Source organism: Stylophora pistillata, chromosome 3 (assembly GCF_964205215.1).
Source record: "Stylophora pistillata chromosome 3, jaStyPist1.2, whole genome shotgun sequence".
Classification (NCBI taxonomy): domain Eukaryota; kingdom Metazoa; phylum Cnidaria; class Anthozoa; order Scleractinia; family Pocilloporidae; genus Stylophora; species Stylophora pistillata.
Genome location: NC_142521.1, coordinates 43,404,465 through 43,410,464, shown reverse-complemented (window position 1 = coordinate 43,410,464; position 6,000 = coordinate 43,404,465).

The window sequence follows — 6,000 nt, the reverse complement described above, 5'->3', positions numbered from 1 at the left end:
TTATTTTTAATGCTGACCGATTCTCCTAATGACTTCCCCTGTATGTTAGGTCAGCAGCTTATTTGAAAGCAATTTAGTTCTCAAAATAAAAAATCATTATGTAGGTTCTTCGAGAAACTACTGGTTTTCATCTAACTCAACCATCTTTTGACAGACATGGGAGAAACTTATGTCTCGTTTCAGTCACAATCTCTTTTCAGTTACGACTATACTATTGCCGGCTTAAGCCTCGCTTTTCTCCATATCAATAGGAAACCATTTTATCTTGATGTAGGCTCTTAAGAAAAACTACCGGTTTTCATTCAACTCAAACTTTTTGTGAGGATAATGGTACCCATTTCAATGAACAGAATACGCTTAATATATCGACTTCCTGAACTCTAGACAATTATCCTAATGATCTCCTTGTATGTTGGGTTAAGGACGATTAGGGGTTTTTCCTAGCCCATAAGGGTTGGAGAATAAAGAGGAATTTAGGTTATATATTAGTTTGTAATTGACGTCATGTACTAATTTTATTCAGTAGGACCCATCTATATCCACCCGAAATATTTTCTTATTACCTTAGCTGGCCTTAATTGTAAAAGAATTTTTAATATAAAGAAACTATCTTGATAAAAAAAAAATTGTTTCGCAAATAACAGGACCTATCCTCAGATATTAACTCATACCAGTCCACTTCGCTTCAACAGAGCATCAATACTCACAACGTCAGCTTTTCAACACCAGTGACGTCCGGCCAGTCTAAAAGTCCGATAATGAAGTAAAAATGTATTTTCATCGCTTGCCAACGCAGTGCAACTGCCTATTTAGAAACTTGTTTTAGATTCGTTTTGTTTCAAACCGCTCTAAGGGAAGATTGACTGCTGAATCTACCCTTTCCGCTGATACGGTTCGTTGAATGTTTACGCGGCGCGATGAGCGCGAAATCCCTCCGTGGTCTCACCTCTTGTCATATACTAGAAAAGATGAGAGTTTCCAATTGAGTGTCGAAAGTAAATCGGAGATCGAGTAATCTGAGTGTTTTGGCTTATGCCTATTAACTTTGAATGGAAATAAAAAGCTGTCATGAGGTGATCTAAAAACCGAATCAAGCTAGGAGGAGCTCACACGTAAAAACATCCCGATTCTCGGAGATCCAAGGAAGTTATTACAAAACTGGCCAAGCCAGTATCACTGATTCTGCTTGTGTAGGTATACTACCGGTGCCAGATATCTATTTGCTATTCACAAAACATTTGAACCACTTGCAGTATTATTCTTGTAGGTTAGAGCTCTTAAGTACAATAACAACATCAGGAGATTTCTTTTTAGATATAGGTCAAATGGATGATTGTCTTTAAATGTATTGTAATTCCTTCTTCAATGAATTACATTCTTCTCAGAGATCCTTCTCACGGTTCTGCTTCTGGATTGGGAACCCATCGACTGTCCTAGCCCCATGTAAGGGCATTGCGGAGCTTCAAGTCATAGTAAGAGTTCCACATCTGGCGGATACTGTACGTTTGGACACTTGTGGTTCAAGTCATGTAACTTGGGGACAATGCGTAAGTTTAGTTTCAGGGCAAGTCGCTCGTCCAAAATGCGTCAGTTTCCTTGTTTGGTCTGACAAAGGAAATTTTCAGAAATCAGTGCATACAGCAAGCACGACAGAACAGAACGGACGAATTAACAGCGAGAAACATTCGAAATTTGATGGTCTACTGTCCTTTCTGTTACTCTGTCAAGCGCGCAGAAGTATTTTCTCTGGTCGTGATGGATCTCTAAAACGCGATTGTTGTCGTACTAAACGGTGGCCCAACATGTTCAAAAGGCTGTTAAATGTATTTCTTGTCACACGAAGCTGCTGACGCATGGGGTACTGTTGGATCGTAGTGATGATGATCAAACCAAGACTAATACCGGACGAAGAGCTCAGAGCCGTAGCTAGCATGGGGCAAGACGAGGCAATTGCCTCGTCTTGATTTTGGCCTTCTCCTTTTTTTTTTTTTGCACCAGTATCGCTCGGCAATAAATAAGTGAACTTCCACACTTGCCCAAGATTGACTATTGTAAAAAAAAGTGCTACGGAAAATGCTCGAAAGAGAATTTCTGAGCCTCTAGGTTTCAAAATTTTCAGGGGGAGGCATGCCAGACCCGAAACTTGCCTCGTCTTGTTCTGAAGGCTGGCTACGGCCCTGGAGCTGACCAGGCATATGGTGATCGAGGTATTCTTCGCTGATGTCGATTTCTAGATATAATCATAGCGGCAGTTAAGACAGTTAGACATTATACGCATTCGTTTTTTAAAGCCGAGCTCCTTTCTTCCGAAAACACGCGGATAAACGCGTATCTGGTCTACTTCAGTTGTCACAACTGACACTTTTCTACCCCAGTGTGACCTTAGTTTGACCCGAGGTCGGTAGTTTGGAACCATTTTTTCAGCAGGAACCATTGCAGAAGATTAAACAAATGCAATATTTCCAATTAGTTTAATAGTTCAATTGTAAAAAGCTCCGAACTATTACAAATTAATACTCTATCTCAAATAATTATTAACCCCACATTGGAAGCTTTCAAAGCAGCTACCATTAAGACCAGCCGTCTACAGTTAAAATTGAGAGATCGTCAGTTACTCGACACCTTTTCGCGTTTATTATAAATACCTTGAATATATATCTTTAAATATAAACCTTGTTTAGAATAACCCATCAGTACAAGGTTTATATTCAAAGGTATATAATTCAAGGTATATATAATAAACGCGAAAAGGTGTCGAGTAACTGACGATCTCTCAATTCTAACTGTAGACGGCTGGTCTTAATGGTAGCTGCTTTGATAGCTCCCTAGGTGTGGTTACTAATTATTTAAGGTAGAGTATTAATTTGTAATAGCTCGGAGCTTTTTACAATCGAACTATTAAACTAACTGGAATGGTTCTTCTGCAATGGTTCCGGTTGGAAAAGCGTGGCGGCCTAATGGTCATGGCGCTCTAAACATCCTACAGCAGGTGTGTAAATGGGTGGAGGCGAATTTAAAACGGGGAGCAACCATATGATGGACTAGCATCCCATTCAGCGGGAAGGGAGAGTACAAACATTTCGTCGTTTAGGCTCTATGGGCTACTGGCCTGACGCAGACTTCTTTTAATTCTAATACGTGTTTCTCCCTCCATGAGCAGTGCCGGTAAGTGTTTTTTTTTTGGGGGGATCATGAGAGAAAAATTGCGTTTTAAATTATTTAATAAAGTTCTGAATTTACCATTAATTTTTAATCATCACTCTTCTTATTTATTTATTAATTTACCTTCATCTATTTAGATTTATTATTTTTCGGTCATTCCAAGAATTCCGGGTATTCCGAGTATTCCGGGTATTCCGAGTATTCCCGTTCCGGTTCTGTATTCCGTCATCCTATGCTTTCCAAACTACCCGCTTGGTTTTGCATTCCGGTTGCGGTTTAAATTTTCTGTCGTTTTTGGAAGGCAAGATGAACATTTTTCCCAAGTGCGACCTATACCATGGTGCGACCGCTTTTTTATTACAAAGTGCGACGGCTTTTTTATATCAAAGTGCGCAAAGTGACAAATCAAACTAAAACTTCAAAGACCAAAAAAACACGGTAAAGTTATGGTTCAAGTGGTTTTATGACGCAAGTGGTTAATACGTCAAAGTTTGTGCTTTTAATCTATAAAAAAACTTAATATCCCTCCAAAAAATAAGTGGCTGAGACTCATTGTGTTCCGGCAACGTGTTGGTAATTTTTCCGTCACTTGCTCAGTGTTTGTGCTTGACAGATGCTTCGTCGGTCTTTGAAGAGTTTTAGGAATCAGTACAGATCATTACATCAGCCCGAGGCAACAGTACGCCTCTTCACCTCTACCTCGACGCACCATATTACTGGTAATGTATAGGATATGCTGCGGAGAGGTCACCCCACTCTCCAGGAGTGAGGAAATGCCGGGAGTAGTAATAATAATAATAATAATAATAATAATAATAATTTAATATTTATATTGCGCAAATTAACATATGGATATGATCAAATGCGCATCCCAACACTTTTCGGGGGACTTTGGCCGGACTGCATCAGCAGTTTACAAACAATCGAAGGAAACTTATTTGAAGATGCCCCCCCCCCCTCCCCCACCAATTCCCAGCAAACAGGCCAGATCACATCACAGTAATCTCGTGAGTGGGTTCTTAACGTCCCCTGCCTAAGCAAATTAACTAATTAATAGATCCAGGAGACGGAGTCAATAAGCGAGTCTAACTGATTTTAAAAGGTACATCTGTCATTCCTGTCTATGGTTTTGATTGATCCCTTTTATTCCCATATACTTTTTATAATCTAATACATTTATATACTCTATTAGGATCCTCATATATTTTATATCATCTTATCTTGTTTTATTTTCACCGAATGTTCTTACTTATCCGCCTCCCGGTTAGCTCAATGGATAGAGCGCTGGACTGTTGTGCGGGAGGTTGAGGGCTCGAGTCCCGGCCGGACCAACACTCGGGGTCTTAAAATAATTGAGAAGAATATGCTACCTTTCTATAACATCAAGAAATAATTAGATATTCTAGTCTTCACGGATAGGGACGAATAAATGGAGGTCGCGTCTCCTGCAGGGTTAGGGGCAGGAGACGTTAATTTCCCACGCACGAGATTACTGTGTGATGGATGTCTTCCCTTGGGGTGGGATGAGTGGTTAACAGGACCCCCGTTGAAACCAGTGTTTACTACACTGAAGGGGCTATCCTGTATAAATATAGATGTCTACTCTACTCTTATCTTTTTGTTTCTTTGTTTGTTTGTTTTTTGACGGGCGTTTTAGCCACTTCCCACGTCATCACCACAAATAAATCATTACAGTTACAAAATTAGTGCAAAAAATGCCGAGAGCTCTTTTTGTCATGAAGAGCAACAATTCCATATAATCCTGTCGCCTCCCTCCATCATAATTTATTCTAAACTCTTTATTTATCTTTTTATTCCCTTTTTTTAGGGGGCTGGAGGGCTGGGGTATCTGTATTCGACACACGTGGTCACATATGAATGAATATCAAATGATGCCGGAGGGGAAGAGGATTGAAGTTGAAGTTCACTTTAGAAAAAACAAAACCCCACCGAGAGGGTTCCAAATATATATTTTTCATCAACTATGAATATCGAGGTACTTGTTGGTTAGCGGCTGAAATTGGGGTAGTTAATGGAAGCCACTTTCACTTAATGATTATTGCAAAGCGTGTTAGCTGTTTACTTGGCTTCCTTGCTAGGAAGCAATATTAAGATCGCGAAAATTATACATCAAGAACGATCCCGTGATAAACGTTCTGATACTTATAAAAGACTGCGGAAAAATTAGGCATCATTTTACCTCTTACAGTCTGCACGAAGTATTTGCATGCTACAGCTGTCAAACTGCCTGCCATGACAGGCTGCCAGCCAGCTGAAGTTTTCATTCTGTTGTTATAATAATTTTTCCTCCATTTGAAATAAGTATGGTAGCTACCTATCTATAGTTTATTAGAGCTTCTAAATGTTTCTACTTGTTTTAATTTGTTTCAAACCGTCAATAACAGTACTTCTTCGAATGAAAAAGTGCTGCAAAGAAAAAATTAATAAATAAATAAAAAAGATTATTAAAACAGAATAGGCCTACGTAGTAGGTGAGTAAATTTTTAAATCAGGAAATAGGTTTATTTTTTTATTTATTCACGCAGCTTTGCACTAGTTGAAAGCATTACCAGTTCGCAGTTGTACACCGCTCGTTCTTCATTTCTCGGCAACTTAAAAGGTTGCCATACCATCTACGTAATTATCAACAAATACAATAACCTAAATTTTGACGGGTGAACTAACCTGAATCTCCGTTCAAAATAATTGTAACTGCATGAAGAAACTGGAAATAAGAAAACTCTTACAACTCTAGACTTCCTCTTAGATCTTGCTTTGTCTTTATAAGTTAATTTGTCACAACAAAAGATACTGAATCTATTTAATTTTGTTACGAAT